Source organism: Myotis daubentonii, chromosome 10 (assembly GCF_963259705.1).
Source record: "Myotis daubentonii chromosome 10, mMyoDau2.1, whole genome shotgun sequence".
Lineage (NCBI taxonomy): Eukaryota > Metazoa > Chordata > Mammalia > Chiroptera > Vespertilionidae > Myotis > Myotis daubentonii.
This window is the reverse complement of record NC_081849.1, coordinates 50,541,165-50,561,246: the sequence shown is the minus strand read 5'-3', so window position 1 is coordinate 50,561,246 and position 20,082 is coordinate 50,541,165. Positions and strand designations below refer to the sequence as shown.

At 38.5% G+C, this 20,082-nt stretch overlaps 1 long non-coding RNA gene across 1 annotated transcript in view; it reads right to left on the bottom strand.

The window, feature by feature from the left end:
• The window catches only part of LOC132242968 (uncharacterized), a 163,224-nt gene extending 143,162 nt beyond the window's left edge, over positions 1-20,062 (bottom strand). The window contains exons 1-2 of the long non-coding RNA XR_009454746.1: positions 19,928-20,062; positions 15,872-15,960 (exon numbers count right to left, since the gene is read on the bottom strand). This is a non-coding gene — a long non-coding RNA (uncharacterized LOC132242968). The remainder of the gene's footprint in view (positions 1-15,871; positions 15,961-19,927) is intronic.
• Between the last annotated feature and the right edge of the window lie 20 nt (positions 20,063-20,082).

Below are 20,082 nucleotides of genomic sequence, written 5' to 3'. Positions count from 1 at the left end.
TGCTAGTGAAGAACTGATAGTATCGACCTGCTCCATAGGAATTGTACTTATGATGAGTTTTAAGGTTCACTAAACCAGTTTTTCTGTTGTGTAACTCCTCCTCCTGACACTCTCCGAAATATGCAATGTCATCTCTTATGTATTGTAATCTGTTCAGTGATAGCTAGTGCTAATTCTACTGCTGTTTGGAAAAATTACGTTTAAAATTAAAGTTAACATTTTTAATGAAGAGATCATTCTGTAGAATGATATAAAATTTCAAAAGAGCAAGTAACCTGACAAACACTACCTCAGTCAGGTGATCAAAGTCAACATCAACAGTGGTTAAGTTATGTTGATAGCACCCTTGATATGATGGGATGCAAATGGCATTTTATCTCTGTGGTCTTGCTCCCAAAAATTATAACTCCAGTCTAATCCTGAGAAAAACATTAGAAAAATATCAATAGAGGAACATTCTACAAAATACCTAGTAGAGATAGAATTAGAGGTAGAGATAGAGATAGAGATAGAGCTAAGACCAAAATACACCTCAAAACTGCCAAGGACATCAAAAACCAAGAAAGTCTAAGAAATTGTCACTGTCAAGAGAAGCCTAAAGAGACATGATGACTAAATGTAGTATGATATCCTAGATGCGATCCTGGAACAGAAAAAGGACATTAGGTAAAAACTATGGAAATCTGAATAAAGTATAAACTTTAACAATAATGTATTGATATTGGTTCATTAATTTTGACAAACAGACCATACATACTAAGGTAACATGGTAATAATAGCGGAAATGAGGTGTAGGCTATTTGTGGTTCTCCACGCTAGCTTCATAATTTTTCTACAAACATAAAACTTCTAAAAAATAAAGTTTATTAATAGAAACAAAAGAGCATATAAGTAAAATTTTGCTTTGAATATGTTCCTTAAGATATATATATATTTTTCCTTGCTTCCACATTTCTTTAAAAATCGCAAGGATGAATAAAGAACAGCATTTTAAAAGAAATTCACAGGAAATGTGTTTATCATGGAAGTGTAATAAATCACTTTTCCCATCCTACCACCATAAATAGAGATTAAAATTTTAGGGTTATTTTTCTTTAGTTTTATTATTAATTACTCTCTTAAAAAGTAATTTTTCCATTTGTAAAATAGATAAAACTCTACCTTGAAAGAGGTTTATAAAGCTTAATGAAATGAAATAGATAAGTAGTACCTAAAAAATTACTTTAGAGCTAACATTCTAATATCAGAGCTTTTTAGAATGATTCAATTGTTATCCATTTTAACCACTGACTAGAAGATTTGACTCTCTTGTCAGTGAAGAGGCCTATAATAATTTTATTCCTTTGTTAGATTTTCTTCGTACAAGTGAACATGACATGGACTCTGCTTAAATACCAGGACATGCTGTCACAAGCCAGGGGCAGAATTGCATAGATGGTCCACACCCTGGCTCCGGCTCAATTTTTAGAATCCAGGACACAGTGTAACCAAGCAAGTCAGTTTTATGAATCAGCCCCTCCACATGAGGGGAAGACTCCTTGGCAACCTGGCAGTGCTGCTCTAAGGGAAGAGAAGTGATTGCCTAGGCCCTAGGGAGAAGACATCAAGACTACCACACGTATAGGCTTGCTCTACCCAGGACGTGGGGAATTTTGCTTCGCTTGGAATCAGCCCCAGAATTCAGAAGTAAGCTAACTACAGCTTGCTTTTTAATATCCTAAAAATGCATGCTTTTCATAAGACCCTAGGTACTGGCTTTCATATTTGTGCTGGCTTTTTCTCTGCTTGCTATCCCAGAGCCCTTGGGGTTAACACACCATTGCTTGATCTCATCAGGTAATGTGAGGCAGAGTGAGGCAATCAGCTGTTCAATGCAGTCACAGGTGTGCATGTAGCAACAACCCCACATGTAATCAGAAGTCACGAGACAGTAGGGCGACTGCAGGTTCTGAAAGAAGACCTGATTAGGTCAATGCCAGAAACTAAGCAGCCTGGGTGGAGTACGGTCATCACCTCTGTGGTGTCTGTTGTTCTCATGGTTTCTGTTATCAGTGCCTGATTCAAGAGAAGTTCACCTGGTGGGACCACCAGGAAATAGGCAAGCTATTCTCTCATGGAACTGCTGGGTCCAGTCTTTGGCCCAAGGTAATTTTCAAATGCTCCTTTCCTTCTCTCATGTAGGCTCAAGGGACTCGTGGTAATAAAGACTTATGACTCATGGTAGCTACTGACAAGAGTTTTATGGAACATAAATTCACCAGGCTCTGTAGCTTGACTTTTAATACTATATGACTTGAAAATTATACAGCTGAATCCCATAACCTGTATTCCTTTTCTCTTTAATACTGTTCCTATTGCATCTTTCCCTAGAGATTCCTCTCTTCTCATCTCCAAGACTGCTGTGACTCATATACTCCTTAGGTCTTTCCTATTAACTGCATAGACATGCACTCCATTTCTGCTTAAGAAGTTTAGACTGAATATGACAGGAATGTGGACACCAAAAAAGAATGTAATAAGCATGGGAAAAGTTGTTAAAGCTAATAAATTATTTTAAAATCTTCCAGTCATAGTCCCTAATTTGAAGTTGTATGATGATACGATTTGGCTTTTAGTTCTTACTCAGAAGAAATTTTTAAAAAATGTTGATCAGGTTCTTATTTGTGGCTAGTATTTATTTTTTAGGAACTTTCAGATGCATGTAACCAAATTCAGTGGGCATTTTCATAACACAAGAATCATCCCCATGAACATATTATTGGGATACGTATATCTCTATCCAGAATTCTCTGAATGCTAAGGAGCTAGTCAGTTAATACACTAAAAAAAAGGGGGGGGGGGGTGGATATGGCTTCAAATTTTATTTCTATCATTTGACTCATGAGAGTAACTAACCAGAATTTTATTGACTAAAATGTGATTCTGCAACAAATGCACAAGGCTCTGTGGCTTGGTTTCTAATTTCATTATTATCACTCTACTCAGCAATATTGCTAGTACTCAAAGCTAGCCTAGGTCTTTCGTTCTCAGTCAGTTCTTATATGCAGAACTTCTAAACATCTAGCAGAGTTTAGGTTTATGTTCTATAAAGTCACCAGAAAAGTTTATTAATTTATAATGTAAAGTATTTATGTTAATTAAGTTAACTTTTCCCCCTCTAGGTATCCACCTCAGAAATGAACTAAAGACAGCTATAAGCTTAATGACTGCAGAGCCAGGGAATAAAACAGAGACTGTTTTGCCTGGCTGGTGTAGCTCAGTGGTTGAGAGTCAACCTATGAACCAGGAGGTCATGATTCGATTCCCCGACAGGGCACATGCCCAGGTCGCAGGCTCAATCCCCATTAGGGGCGTGCAGGAGGCAGCCGATAGATGATTCTCTCTCATCATTGATGTTTCTATCTCTCCCTCCCTCTTTGAAATCAATACAAAAAATAGTTTTAAAACAAACAAACAAAAAACAGAGAATGTTTTTAAGCTGAGATAGCTTGCTGAAACTTCCTCTTACAGTTAAGGCACCACAGAGGTATATCTATCCAGGATGCTAACTATTCCTGTCGTTAATATGGAACTCCTTAGTTTAGGAGCATACTTCAAAATTCTTACTTTACAATTTTCGCTTCTCTGGATGCCAAATACACCCACACCTTTTCAATTCTTTGTTTTCACTCTCTTTGCACCCCTCTTACAATATTTGGACAATGTGTTTGACATTCCATTTATCTGACTCCCTATGGAAAAGAAATATCTATGTATATTAATTGCTGTCAGTCCCACAATAGGACCTGCATTTTAAAAGTATTTTTTGTTTATTTTCTAGCATTCATCTTATTTTGCTCTGTTTTCAATTACTATAATAGCATATGGGAATAACTCACCACACTTCAAATTTGTATTTATATCATCAATTTAATGGGTACCATGAGCATATATAAGAGCAAACTGGTATAAGATCACAAAGGAGCATCATACAGGATAAACACTGCTTTGTTCCTCATCCTATATGTGAGAATGGGAGAATTAATATATGATGACAAAATGGTGGGAATCTTGGTGCTTTAATATGTAACAATAAATGAGGGAGTTTGATTGAATAAACCTGTCTTATTGTGATCAGTCATTACCGACTTGAGGTTTTAACTCAGAGGACATTTGCTTTGTTTGAAACATAGTGCTGACAAAGCTTTGATAGAATAGCAGGGAAGCACTTCAGGGGGAAAAAAGTATTATAAAAAATAAACATATTGCAATTAATACAGCCTCTGAAGTATTTTTACCTAAATTTTAGAAAGATCTTATGATCAACAAATGGTGTTGGGATAACTGGATATCCACATGAAAATGAAGTTGTACCCTTATTTCACACAACATATAAAAATTACTAGAAATGGATCATATACTTAAATGGTCATGACCTTGAATTAAGCAATGGTTTCTAGATGTGACCCAACAGCATAAATGATAAAAGGAAAAACAGATATGGATTTCATCAAGATTAAAAGATTTTTAATGTTAAATATGTGAGGAGATATGTTAATTACCTTAACTGTAGTAATCAATTCACAATGCATATGTATATCAAATCGTACACCTTAAATATACACAATTTTTATTTAAAAGATATACAAATAAAAAAGGATTTAAAACTTTTTGCTTCAGTGGACACCAAAGTGAAAAGACAACCCACAGAATGGGAGAAATTGCCAATCATATATCTCTGATAAGGGACTTGTACCCAGAATATATGAAGAACTCATACTCAACAATAAATAAACCAAGTAACCCAATTTAAAAATAGGCAAGGGATTTGAATAGAAGAAGATATGCAGCCCAGCTGGTGTGGCTCAGTGGCTGAGCATAGTCCTATGAACCAGAAGGTCACCATTCAATTCTGGTCAGGGCACATGCCCTGGTTGCAGGCTCAATCCTGGTAGGGGGTGTGCAGGAGGCAGCCGATCAATGATTCTCATCACTGATGTTTCTAGCTTTCTCTCCCTCTCCCTTCTGCTCTGAAATATACTGACATACAAATAGCCAATAAGCATTGATAAGATGAACAACATCATTAGTCACTAGGCATGTAGAGATCAAAACCACAATAAAATATTCTGCGGGGGAAAAAACCTAATAAAATATACCTAAGCCATAAAAAACAACACAATGAGATACCACTTCATACCCACTAAGATCGCTATAATCAAAATGACCAGACAATGACAAGTGTTGGCAATGTTGTAGAGAAACTGGAATCCTCATACACTGCTAATGTGAATGTAAAATGGTACAGTGCTTTGGAAACAGTTTAATAATTCCTCAAAAATAAACATTGAGTTAGCTAATGAGCCAGCAATTCATTCCACTCCTACTGGATCTACTCCTAGTTACATCCCAAGAAAAATGAAAACATACATCCACACAAATTCATAACCCAAGCGAAACAACCAAAATATGCATCAATTGATGAATAAATAAACAAAATGTGGAGTGCCCACACAATCTTATTTGACTATAAAATGGAATGAAGTATTGATACGTTATAACATGGATGAACCTTGAAACCATTATGCTAAGAAATCAGACACAAAGGACCACATATTATATGACTCTATTTGTATGAAATGTCCAAAATAGGGAAATCTATAAAGTAGATTAGTGGTTGCCAGGGTCTGGGGGAAGGGAAAATGGGGGAGTGACTGCTAATGGGTATTGGATTTCTTTCTGGAGTGGTGGGAATGTTCCATAATTAGATAGTGATGATAGTTGCAAAACTGTGAATACTGAAAAACATATGAAATGTTAAATTTTATGGTATGTGAGTTAGGTTTATGAAATATTCACACTTTAAGGTAAAGAAACTATGGTTCAAAAAGGCTGAGGACTTTATTAAGATTGGAGGTAGGTGGTATTAGACCAATAGTTCTCAAATTGGTGTGCAAGTCAGCAGGCATCAACGTCACCTGGAAACTTGTTAGAGATGCACATTCTCAGGTTACACCCCAGATCAAATGAGTCAGAACCTCTGGAGGTGGAGCTCAGCATTTTGTGTTTTAACAAGCCTTTCGAGTGATAGAACACAGGTTTGAGAGCCATGGGATTAGTTAGTTTTAAAGCCTCATTGCTCTTCCATTCACTAGATTTGTAGCCTTTGGCAAGTTTCTTGACCTTTCTGTACCTCAAATTATTCATCTGGAGAAATGGTTCCTTAACAGGGTTATTACGAAGATTAAATGTTTAAACACAAGTATTGCGCTTGGAAGAGAGATTTCAGTTAATGAGTTGAATACTCAATAAGAGTCAGCCCTTATTATGCAATAGCACTGAGATGACCTGGGATTCATATGCATATCCCCTAAATGGGTGGATTTGGGGCCACATGTATAAGTTATTGCATGTTGATTGCATTTCAACATGCAATGAATATAAAACTTTTTGAAATAGTTTACATTCTCTGTTTCATACTGAGTCATCAAAATCCAGTACATTTTATACTTAGAATGCATCTCAATTCGGAATAACTGCATTTGATAGTCACCTGTAACTAGCAGCTGTAGTACTGGACAATGCACCTATGACTCAAATGCTGTACTCTTTTCCCTCTCTAAAGTTCCTGAGCATTCAGCTTGCAGTCTCTGTCTGCGGATTTTCAGAGTGGATGACAAGATGGGGACAGGTCATCAAGCATCCTTTCCTGACCAGTCCTATCTTAACAGGTGATGCTGGGTTGCAGATGGAGCCTCTAACCCACATTCTTAACTACATATTATTACAGAGGGATGACCTGATAAAATGCCTGAGGTGAATCTTAATAGAGTAACATATTAGACTAGAGGCTCAGTGCACGAAATTTGTGCACAGGTAGGGTCCCTAGCAGCGGCTGGCTGCCAGCCAGGGCCTTCCTTCATTCCGTTCCACCCCCCTGGTGGTCAACACACATCATAGCAAGCGATCAAATTCCCAGTCAGTCAAACTCCCAAGGGGATACTTTGGCTTTTATATATAGAGATTGCAGGCTCTCATATGGTGTTCACTGTTCTAGCTAGAGTGTCTAGAAAACATGCCTGACATATAACAGGAGCTCAACGACTTCTTTTCCCCCCCAATGAATTAATAAACATTAACAGTACTTTTCTAACTTAACTTCTAATTTTATAATGATTTTTTTCAAAAAAACATCTAATAGTTCCTTTAATATTGCCTTTACTTCTCACAAGCAGATCCATTTTTGTCTTCAAAATTGATTTTCAAGTTCCTCTTACCTTTAAATATTTATCAAGCCCCTAGTAAAGGTTAGGTTTTAGAGAGCAGGCCAGGCCAAGGGACCCCACTGGTGCACGAATTCATGCACCGGGCCTCTAGTATAAGAATAAATACAAGCAAATATCCGTATTTCTAAAATAGATGGTTCTTCCTCATTCTCAGTAGCAATAACTATAGGACACATGAACACATTAAGGGACCACTGACCAGTTTGAAGGAGCACATGGAAACACTGCCAACGTGTGGGTGGAATGGTTTCCCAGGAAGGTTGGTATCTGCTGTGAATTAGTTTCTTCACTGAGTTCCTAGGATTCTTGATTTGAGATGTGAGTAGTTTACTCAGATAGAGTAAAAGATGAGGTCCTAGTGGACCACAAGGCCTTTCTGACCATACTCATAATAGTCTTCCCCATGCCACAGGGGCCTCTTTCCTGTTCCTCAGACACACCAGGTTTGTTCCAACCTTCCAGCTGCATTCTGTGGTTCCCTCAGCCTGGAATGCTCCTCCTCCAATATCTACTTGGTTACCTCCTTTCACTTCCTTCAAGTCCTGCTCAGATGTATCGCCTTCTCCATGAGTTCTACCCTGATTGCACTATTAAATACAATCAGCTGCCCAGATTCCAACTCCCCTTCACCTTCTTTACCTTGCTTTTTAATCCCCCTTAGCACTTACCACTCCTTAACTTATGATATGTTATCCTGTCCTGTTATGATATATTATATTGTTCTTCACACTAAAATGTAAGCACCACAAGAGTAGATATCTTGTCTGTCTTGTTTACCCATTTACCCTACCCTAGAACAGTGCTGGCCTATAATAGATGCTCCATAAATCTGTGCAGAATGAATAAATGAATTAGTTCACTCATAGACCAGGCTCCTTCATAGACTACTTTTCATTTTTACTCTTATTGGTAAACCTAGTATTAAGATCAGCTGGGAGGTTTTGTAAGCTTATCTCAGAAGTTGAAATCCCCCAACCTGTTTGTTGTGCTTGCTCACTGAAGGGTCCTGTCTTTGTTTGGAATTTATTCCTCTGGGCAGGTTGCCAGAGCCTGAATTTGTTGTCTTTGGGGTATGATGCAAGATTTTGGAGATTTTTTTTTTCTTTTAGAGGGGCGTGTTTTCAATTTTGGCTGACACTTGTTTTGTCTGGGGTTTTAGTCTTGTGTTGAGTTTTGTCTAGGTTGATCAAGCAATTTAGCAACTATTCTTCACAGAGCTGTGGAATAGTAGAAATTAGAGCTGGAAAAGACCTCATGGTTGAGCCAGCCCATCCCCCCTTGCCATTGAAGTGTTGCTCTCCACAATATAATGTCCACAGCTTTGTTCAATGACATTTTAAATGTCTTCATTGGGCACCCTATGTGCCCAATTAAGTTAGTATTAGCTAACCTAATGCTTTTAACAATTAACAAAAATTCCCAATGTTTGTCTAAACTTTCCCTTTTATATTTTCATTTTATTTCTCCTATTTGTAGTCCAAGGTAGCAAGCCTTTTCTCTTTTGGGATTTTATGCTTTTTCTGCTCTATTGGTTCTTTAGTTAAACTATATATGCATTCCTACTTTAATCTTTCTTCATTCTCTGTTTAATTTTGGTTTTGGTTTATTCAATTCCTTCCAATTCTTCCCCTTGATTTTTTTTTTTTTTAGCACATGTAGTTTCACTGGTGGTCCATCAAACAACTATAACACAGTGCTTTCCCTTCTGAAACTTTAAGACAAAGCACTGCCATCCTAAATAGCAAATATAGCCAATTCATTGGCATAATCAGCCTACGGTATTTTTATTTTGTTTATCAGAATACTAAACAAGTTCTGGGCAATGCTCTTCATGTAACTGGACTTTAAAATTTTGCTGGTAATTGTGTAATATCAGGTATCTCACTCAAGCACTGTTGTTTTTATATCTGCAAAGGAGAGACTATCTGCTTCAGCCTCTTTTGCTGTAATCTTATGAAAATAAGTATGTTTTTCTAGGGCTAAAAAGAGATCTTTCTGAGACAAAAATCCTTCACTTCCCAGCTTTCAGATAGAATTACATGGGATAAATTATTTTCAATACTGCAAAGTTCAAATGGCTCTTTTTTTTCCTAGCTTACAGTAGTTTATATTAGATCAATGCATCTCAAACTAATTGTAGCAAAGGGCAAATTTTTCTAATTCCCAAATGCTGTGGACTGATTTTTGTAAAATACAAAATCACAGGGTTAGATGGTGTGTCAAATTAAAGTTTCTAAATGCTACGTTCACGTTTTGTATTTATTTTGTCTCAGATGGGCACTGGTCTGTAGACTCCACTTTGAGTAGCCCTGATAGTCCTCACCTTCAGATTCAGATACTTTGCAAGATAAATTTGCTATTCTGAAGATTAATATACTTGATTTTACTTTTCAGCTTCACTTCAAAATCAACTTTTATACAGCATAGTAAATATAGTTAATAATATTTAAATAACACTGTATGGTGCCAGGTGGGTACTTGAAATGTCAGGGGAACACTTTGTAAAGTATATGATTGTCAAACCACTATTCTGTACACCTGAAATTAATACAAAATAATGTTGAATGTAAGCTATAATTAAAAATGAATTTTATTTAAAAACAAAATTAACTTTTAAAAAATAGAAGAGTCAATCAATCATTTCCCAAAAATATTTGGTTACCTGTTTCCCACAAGTATTTATCTTTCTATTTTTCAAAGTATAATAATCACTAATTTATTTCATAAAATCAAATCTGAATAAAAAATACTTTTAAGAAAGAAAAAAAATTTTCTTGGAGTTTCTACCAGGTCAGTGAGTCACAGGATGGTCTCTTGGTCACACAACGCCAGCAGCTCCACTTTTCAAACTGCCATCATTAGTTTCTAGCAAACCTGACCTCAGCCAGGACCACACTGATTATGGGCAGAAATCCACCAACCCAAGAAAGGTAAAAAAAAAAAAAAAATTACTTTTTCCACCCTGCTTGGCAGTCTGCCATCAACCTGTACATTTTGGATTTAAGACACAGATTATATGTCAGCAATAACTGGAGTAGCTATTTCATAAGCTGGTTATGGGATGCCATGTGCTTTCTACCGGCATCTTTTATAGTTTGAGTATAACAAAATTTTAGTTTTAGAACTTTTTTCTGAAATACGCTTCTCTTATTTTTAGTGGGTTTTAATTACTTTGAGAAGGAATTAAATAAAAATATACCAAAATATCTTTTCTCCAGGGAATTAAAAAAAATAAAGTTTATGAGAAAACATGAAATGTGGGGAAATATTAAATATAGTAAACGGCACAAATGTAAGATATAAGTTACATGTTGGGCTTTTTATGATCTCAAAATCTATTCCAAGAAAAAGAAAAATTAAAATACGAAGACTTATGAGCTTGTTTCAAAAATAGTAAAAATAAGTTCCAGCTGGTGAGAACATGGTAAAGGTACAACACAATACCAGGTAAATAATAGCACAGGATGGGTGAGGCATTGGTAGAGAGTTACTTTAAATGCAGAACATTTTACACTGCTTTTAAAAGGGGGTTTTACAAAAGTAAGAAAACATATATATGTGTGTGTGTATGTGTGTATGTGTACATATATGTATATATGCATATATATGTGCAGAAAATGTACTGAAACAATATATCAGATGAAGTTTTCTTTACACAATTTTCCAAGCAAAGCATATGGCCAATGTGGATTAATCACTAACAAATTTTTAAAAAGTGAACAGATTACTAGCTCCTAAAGCTTGTTATTTTGTTTGCAAATGTTTCAATGTGCCAGATGTTTCATAAAAATAGCTTTTATTATTTCAAATGATTTATGTAGCTAGCATGCCCAACTTTTATTTCCATATTAAAATTTAAGAGTTAAAAACCCGTTAACAAACAGAATATGCAGTTCAGTTAGCAGTCACTGAATGTGAAAAGAGTTCTTAAAACGCTCTTCTTCAGAGCCATTCTCGTTCCCATAGAAACCAATGTGAGATTCTGGAAAACAAGGTAAGTTCTAAAATAATCACCATTATAAATACCCATTATATAAATGTAAATACAGGCAATTGAAATGATTTAGATGATTTTGAAATTGCATATCATTTCCCAAACCATAATGATTCCTTCTGAGTGGTTCTTGTCTGTCATATAAATATAGCATTTACAAAATTTTTAAAATTCTTATGATTTACTTGTGAGACCATAATCGCCTTTTCAAACAAGTCTTGGGCATGCAAATATAGATTTCTGAACATGAATTCTGGTGCAAGATGGCTGGGCTTTTACTTTGTGGTAGATTAAGCGCTTATCATTAGCATTTGGATTTTATATAACTGTTTCTTTATTCATTATTAATTGCTCTGCATGAGACTAGATATTTTAAAGTATTATTTTACAATTATGATTTTTCACATTTCTATTTGCCCAAGGATTTTGTCATGATAAGAGAGCCAAGAAATCTTCTTTTATTGGGTTTGTAATTTTTTTCAAAGTCTAGAATTGATGACTGAGTATAAACTACTCATAATACTAAATGAAGCTGTGAGTTGTTCAAAGAGATATATTTCTCTAAGAAGAGTTAAGCCCATAATATGTAAGAAGCAACAATATATCAGAGGAAAAATTCCAATTGTGAGAAGCAGACATTTGAACTGGGTATAGATATTGAAGGAGTTCTGGGCATGCCATCCCAAAAAATGCTGCTTTAGTATATTGATTACTTGGAGCTGAAGGTACTTGAAAAACAACAAATGCAGGGAGAGATTTTCTCACCCTATTGGCCTAAAGACAGATCCTCCAAAAGAACCTCAATTGTCATAAATCTCCTCCCTAGGACTGACTCTCACCGGGAAGGAGACTAGAAGTTGACTCCACATCCAGACAATTTTTTTCCACAAACTCGGACTGTTACCCTCATCACTAGCTAGCTAATATTAATAATAGGAAAGGAGCAGAGGGAAGACCGTAAGCATGGTCGTCCACGCAGCTTCACCAGGAAGCTGCCACTTCACACTCCCGGGGACCACCAGTCCACCCTCTAAAGATCACCGGGGGAAGGGAGTCCAACAAAAGGGAAGAGGCTGCAGGTGCAGTAAAGTCCGGTGACGTCGGTCTAACTTGGGAACAAAGACCATTGGCTAGAGGGGTGGAGCTAATGCAAGCCTGCAAAAATTGGGCAATACGTAATCCCAGACAAAGGAATTCTCTCCTTCTGGTCCCCCTTTGCTTTGCTCCTGCTTCATGGCACTCCCAGAGCGCTAGCCTGCCATGTGGCCCTGACTGCATGGCCAGTGACCATGCAGACCCCCACACGCCATGGACTGCTGCTGGGAACACAAGCTGAAGTAGCCAGATGCTGGGCTGGACTAGGCTTCTATGGAGCAAAAACTCGGGGCAATGGCTTTGCTCTTAGCCCTGCTTAAGACAAAATGGGACTTTTTCCATGGCAGGATGGAGGGAGGTGTGACCTTGGAAACTCAGGGGTTTCATTCCACAGAAATAAACCTTCCACAGGACTCATCCTCTCAGGGGGCTTCGGGAAATTCTCATTCCTGCAGCACCCCAAGAAGTCCACTTCTCCCAGCAACAGGTGGGGGCACCCCACCGATAACAACATCTCCCAACTTTTCTAACAGCCCATTCACTTTCCCTAAAAACTATTTACTCTCCCCTAAGTCATTTGTATGCCCCCTTCCTCTTAACACATGTGAGAATAAACAAGTCATCTTTTCTGTCAAAGCAGTGTAGACAGCCGCCAGTTTGGCCGCATGGCTTGCTGATCCCCGGGGCGCCATCTTGACCTGGCAAAGGCCAACCCCTCCCTTTGAATTAGCCAATCACAAGCGAAAGACTGTGTGCCTGAGCTCCAATCAAGAGTGAGGAACAGGTCACGTGTGTCAGGGAAATAAAGCCAAGCAGCCCCACCCCCGGCTCGGTGTGCGCCTGCTTCCAGACCATGTGTGTGCGCACCCTTCTATGCAGAAGTAAAGACATTTGCCTTGCTGCCTGGCTCCCGAGCATGTTTTATGTTCTACCAGGACCCCTGAATTTGGGGGCTCGCCTTATTTCTTACACACAGTAATAAACTCTCAAATCTCACAGCCTTGGGGGATATGCATTTTCTTTTGTTCCTGTGATGCATCAGTGTGCATATTAAAAATTAATAAATTTGTTTACTTTTTCTCTGATTAATCTTCTTGTTATCAATTTATTTTATAGACCCAGTTATTAAACCTAAGAGAGTAGGGAACGTCTTTCCTTTCCTACACTGTTAAAGGAGCCACAAGTTATGCACTAGTCATGCAGTGCTATTAACTACATCAATTTTCAGAAACTCAGATATTTTCTCTTACTTTCATTTCATCTAAACCTTTGCTTCTTCAAATGTGGTCTCCAGACCAGCAATATTGACATCACCTAGGAGCTTATTCAAAACATAGAATTTCAAGCCTTAGGTAGACCAACTTAATCAGAATTTGATTTGAATAAGATCACCAGAGATTTGAATGCACATTAAGGTTTAGAAACACAGCAAGTCCCAAATATTTGCTCCAGAAAAATTTTAGAAGCTTTATTCCAGGTAGACTGATGGAAGCTAAAGAACCTGCTGGGGTATAAATTCTGAGATGGGAGGAACCTTGTCTGCACATGGCGCCTGCACTGCATGTATTTCAGAGCTGAATCCATAAACGATGTTAAATCATTTTGAGACAAGAGAATGAAAAATATCTCCTTATATCAAAGGTGACATATTTTCAAGTTTTATGTTTTTTTAAAAAAACTTTTTATATTTTATTTTTATCACTTCTCTATAAGCCAAACCATTAAACATATATCACACATATATTAAACACACACATCACACACACACACACACACACACACACACACACACACACAACCTTGGCCAGATGGCACAGTTAGTTGGAACATCATCCTGTACACCAGAAGGTTGTGGGTTCAATTCTTGGTCAAGGTACATACCTATGTTGTGAGTTCATTCCCTGGTCAGGGCAAGTGATTGGGAGGCAACTGATCAATGTTTTTTTTTCTCTCTCTCTAAATATATTCTTGGATGAGGATTTAAAAAATATAGTCCAGTCAGGTGTGGCTCAGTGGTTGAGCATCAACCCATGCACCAAGAGGTCACTGGTTCAATTCACAGTCAGTGCACATGTCCAGGTTGCTGGCTTGGCTCAATCCCTAGTAGGGGGCATGCAGTAGGCAGCAGACTGATGTTTCTCTCTCATCAATGTTTCTCTCACTCTCTCTCCCTTCCTCTCTCTGAAATCAATAAAATGTTTAAAAAATAAAATAAACACAAAATAGATTAAAAATTTAGGTATAGGACCTGAAGCTAAAAATTTAGGTATAGGACCTAAAGTCACTCCTAGAAGAAAACATAAGGAAAAGCTTCATAACATTGGTCTAGGTCAGGGGTCCTCAAACTTTTTAAACAGGAGGCCAGTTCACTGTCCCTCAAGACTGTTGGAGGGCCGGACTATAGTTTAAAAAAAAACTATGAACAAATTCCTATGTACACTGTACATATCTTATTTTGAAGTAAAAAAACAAAACAGGAACAAATACAATATTTGTATTTGCATGTGGCCCGCAGGCCGTAGTTTGAGGACCCCTGGTCTAGGCATTGATTTCTTGAGTATGACACCAAAAGTACAAGCAACAAAAGCAAAAGAAAGACAAATGGAACTACATCAAACTAAAGAATTCTGCACAGCAAAATAAACAATCAACAGAGTGAAAAGGCAACATATAGAATGGGAGAAAAATAAACTATACATAACTGATAAGTGGCTAATCTCCAAAATATATAAGGAAATCCTATAACTCAATAGTAAAAAAACAAATAGCCCAATTAGAAAGTGGGCAAAGAATTTGAATAGAAATTTCTCCCAATAAGACATACAAATGTCTAACAAGTGTGTGAAAGATACTCAATATCATGAATCACCAGGGAAATGTGAATCAAAACCACAATAAGATATCACCTCATATCTATCAGAATGGGTATTATAAAACAAACAACCAAAACCAAAATGTAACAAAACCCTAAAAGGTAACATGTATTGGTAAGGATGTGGAGAATATGTAACTCTTATATACTGTTGGTGACAATGTAAAATAGTGTAGCCACTCTGGAAAAGAGCATGAAAGTGTCTCAAAAATTACAACCAGAATGACTATGTCATCTAGCAATCCCTTCTGGACATTTATCCAAAAGAATTGAAATCAGGATCTTGAAAAGACATCTGTGCTCCCATGTTCATTGCATCATTATTTACAATAGCCAAGATATGAAAACAACCTAAATGTCCATTGACAGGTGAAGGACAAAGAAAATGTGGTCTATACATACAATGGAATATTACTCAGCCTTTTAAAAGAAGCCAATTCTGTGCTAGTCAACAACATGGATGAACCTGGAGAACATTATGCTAAATGAAATAACCTGGTCACAGAAGGACATAAGTAGCACAACCAAAGTCACTCAAGTAGATGATTCTACTCTGAGTAACTTTGGAGCCTAAGCTTTTCATCTTTCCTCAAAGGACATCATAGGTTTGCGTTCTCAGTTTTTCATGGCTGGCTAATTAATTACCTGTGTCCTCCCGAAGTCAAAATGAAGATGCCTTTGAAATTGGTCCTTTCTCCAGATATCGGCATTAAACAGCCCCTCACCATTTCTTCCTGGATAGAAATGGATACAGAAAGGTCAATCGCATGGGATCCATCCTGCCTGGTTATGGAATAGTTACTCCATAGCAAACAAAGATTCCGGTATGTATTTGTGATGTAACTAATACCATGTGGATCCCAAATGCAACTTCTAGAAAGAAAAAGATTTGCCTGAGACAAATGGAATCATCTACTATAAAATCTGCTACTGATTTGATTTCCTTTGAAGTTAAATATAATCCACCAATTACAGACATGATCTGATATGAAGGTAAAGGCATAGTTTTTACTCCAATGCTTCTCACTAGAATCATGGATGGTTCCTAGCCATGGAGAACTGTGTCAACCCCAAGGTTTTATTTTCTCCTTTATTCTACCTGTTTGCCCTTTGCACTTCTGTCTACATTTATGTTTTGCCATTTTCCCACATGTGTATACCTTTAAAAGTGTTAGAAAGAAATGATTCTAGAGATTTGTGTGTGAACTGTCTGCCTTTCCACACAATGAGATGGTTTGTTTCCTATCTTTAACAAAGCCCTTAGGATATAATAGCTTCACCATGCCTTAGCACTTACTTCTCTCAAATATAAAACAAATTTTAAGTACTCACTGTGAGGAGGATTCAATAAGTAAATACACAGAAAGGGTGTGACATAGTGCCTGATAAAAGTAAGCACTAAATACATGTTGGCTACTGTTATTTATATTATTACTAGGGGCCAGGTGCACGAAATTCGTGCACTGGGTGTGTGTGGGGAGGGGAGTGTCCCTCAGCCCAGCCTGCCCCCTCTCACATACTGGGAGCCCTCAGGCGTTGACCCCCATCACCATCCAATCGCAGGATTGGCCCCTTGTCCAGGCCTGATGCCTCGGCCAGAGGCGTAGACCCCCATCACCCTCTGATCGCCTGATCGGCCCCTTGCCCAGGCCTGACGCCTCCGCCAGAGGTGTCAGGCTTGGACAGGGGACCCCCATCTCCCCCTGATCACTGGCTCTGGCCCCCGCCCAGGCCTGAGGCCTCTGGCCCAGGAATCATGCCTGGGCAGGGGACCCCCATCTCCCTCTGATCGCTTGCTCCACCCCCCGCCCAAGCCTGACGCCTCTGACCCAGGCTTCAGGTCTGGGCAAGGGGACCATCATATCCCCCCAATCCCCGGCTCCGCCCCCCGCCGAGGCCTGATGCCTCGGCCAGAGGAGTTGACCCTCATCACCCTCCGATCACCAATCACCGGATCGGCCCCTTGACCAGGCCTGAGGCCTCCGGCAGAGGTGTCAGGCCTGGACAGGGGACCCCCAGCTCCCCGCGGTTGCAGGCTCTGCCCCTGCCCCTGCAGGACGCCTCTGGCCTAGGCGTCCTGCCCGGGCAGCGGGGACCCACAGTGGCAGCGTCCCCGCGATCGTGGGCTCCGCTTTAGGCCCAGGCAAGGGACCCCTAGCTCCTGGGACTGCCAGCTTCGACCATGCCCAGCTCCCATCGCTGGCTCCACCCCTACTTCCTGCTATCACTGGCCAGGGCGGAAAAGGTGCCTGATTCTCCGATCATGGCTGGGGGGCAGGGCAAAGGCGGCCCCAGGGCCGCCTTTGCCCTGCCCCCCGGCTCTTAGCTCCCCCCTGGGTTTCCGATCACTGTCAGTGGCAGGGGGCTTCTTCCTGCTTTCCCTTTCGCCTCCCTGCATTGTGCCTACATATGCAAATTAGCCGCCATCTTGTTGGCAGTTAACTGCCAATCTTAGTTGGCAGTTAATTTGCATATAGCCCTGATTAGCCAATGAAAAGGGTATCGTTGTACGCCAATTACCATTTTTCTCTTTTATTAGATAGGTTTAACTTGTGAAGGGACTGACTTCCTCACAAAGTATCACCAAGATGTCATCTAAGAAACAAAATCCACATTTAGAGATTTTTAGGATTGGTATGGAAGATCTGAGATAGATAATAATAACTAACATGTATTGATCACATTACACTAAGTACATCAGATAATCTCATTTAATTTTTACTATAACTCTGCAAGTAACCAAAATATACTTTAGAGAAGTTAAGTAATTTGCCTAAAATCCCTCTTTGGTAGGAATTCAGCATGGATTTATAGTCTGGTCCATCAAATATGTATTCTTATATGCTCAATGTAACGAAGCAATAATGCCTCCAGTGCCTCATACACTAATGGCTATCATTTCTCAAAGTTTTTCCCTGTGCCATAACCATGAAAATGAGAAGATGCTCATTTTAACCATGTGCCACAATGGCTAAAATGAGAGGTTATCCAGTCAGTGGTTCTAGCATTTTGTATTTAATGAATTAATCAAATCAAATCAAATAAATGGAGACTAAACATAAGGTAGTTTCTCAATTATTCCTTTAAATGGAATACATTCAGTTTCAGGGAAGAAAATCACTATATTGCTATTGCTTTTATCTTTTGCTAAGAATTGATAAATCAAATAATAGGCCCAGGAAGTAGAATTTGGGATTCTTGACTCCTTGGACTAATTTTTAATAGCATTTTAAATATTAAAATATACTTCAAATAACATAAAATTCACCATTTTGAAGTGTACATTTCAGTGGTGTTCAGTTTATTGCTTGTTTTGCAACCATCATCACTATCTGCCATTACTATCCTCAATCATCATCATATTAGCAGTTAGTTCCATCTCCTTGCAGCCATTAATCTTTCTGTCTCTATAAACTTGTCCTTGGGCAAATCTTTTATCTCTGCATAAGATGACTGCTCAGATATGTGATTTGTTTTTTATTCTTTGATGTCAAAATCAAACTGCCTGCCCCAAGCTTCAACTTGGTGTGTGGTTCTAGTGCTATATGTAATATGTGCGACAGAAGGCATGCTAGAGAGTATAAATCTCTTACGAGAGCTCATCAAAGTTAGCAAATGCTGCAATTAAATGGACTTTAATATGAAGAAATATACTACATGCTTTCTGTCTACATTCATTACCAACTTTAGGTTTTCCTCATAGTCTCCCTTCTTTCATTAATTTGGTACTTACTTATGTAGCATACCAAATTACACATACTTGGAACTTAATTTGAAGACTGTCAATGTTTTCAATAATCAAATCAAAATAGTATTATGAAGGGTAATCTTATTTTTTTGAAAGTTACATCTAATTGTAGGTTCCCAAACTCTGATCCAAATACGTGCTCTATTTAGTTGCTCCATTCTCCTCCGTACACTCATGCACTTTGTCCACTTCTTAGGAAATTTTAATTGAAAATAGAGATTCAAATGTATTATTGTGTCATTGGGACCCATCTGTGTCCATGTCTCTGAGTGGACTATGAGCTACTTGAGGGCAAGGACCTCGTCTATACCTTTGACGTTCCAGCACAGTCAGTCCCTGGTTCATGGTATAAAGTTTATGGGATGCTGTTGAAGAAATGGGATTTCAACACATAAACAAACACATGTAACAAAACGTACAATAATTAATGTACATTTAATTATATTACTCAATGTTCAACTATAGTATCACATATAGATGAGATAGTTTTAGGTAGATCACTACATTCCAAATATGAGATATTTTAAAAATTCAAAATGACATGTTTTAAACGCCATAGGATATTATGTATCTCGCTTTTACGTAGCATTATTTTGTAATAACCTGTAAAGTAGTTATTACACACACTCCCTATTAATCGGGTATTCACCACAGTGTAACTACAAGATGGAGGAACACCGAATGGGAAAATGTGGAGACTGAAGTCAGGTGAACAAATCTGCATTTGGGTTGACTAACACTACCTGAATGCCTTTGGCCGTTTGCAAACCTGAATATTCTGGGGTGTGCATATATTTAATGCCATGCGCAGCGAATTGGTTTAAGGACGGAGCTAACCTAGCCTAAGGGCCCGGCATTTAGCAGGCCCTTCAAGAATCTTGGCGCACGCCTCACCCCTCAGGTTTGAATTTATTTTTACACAATATGAGTCTTTTCTAATCGCGGAAACCTACCCTGACATCCAGTTTGTCAATTCAGAGACTCGCAATAAGGCCGCAGAGGTACAACAGATCCAACCTAAGCAACCTTTCTAACTGAAGGGTGGCTAAACCCGCAGGAGGCGCGGAGCCGACCTCCAGTATCCCAGCATTCCTCGCGCCGCCCCTCT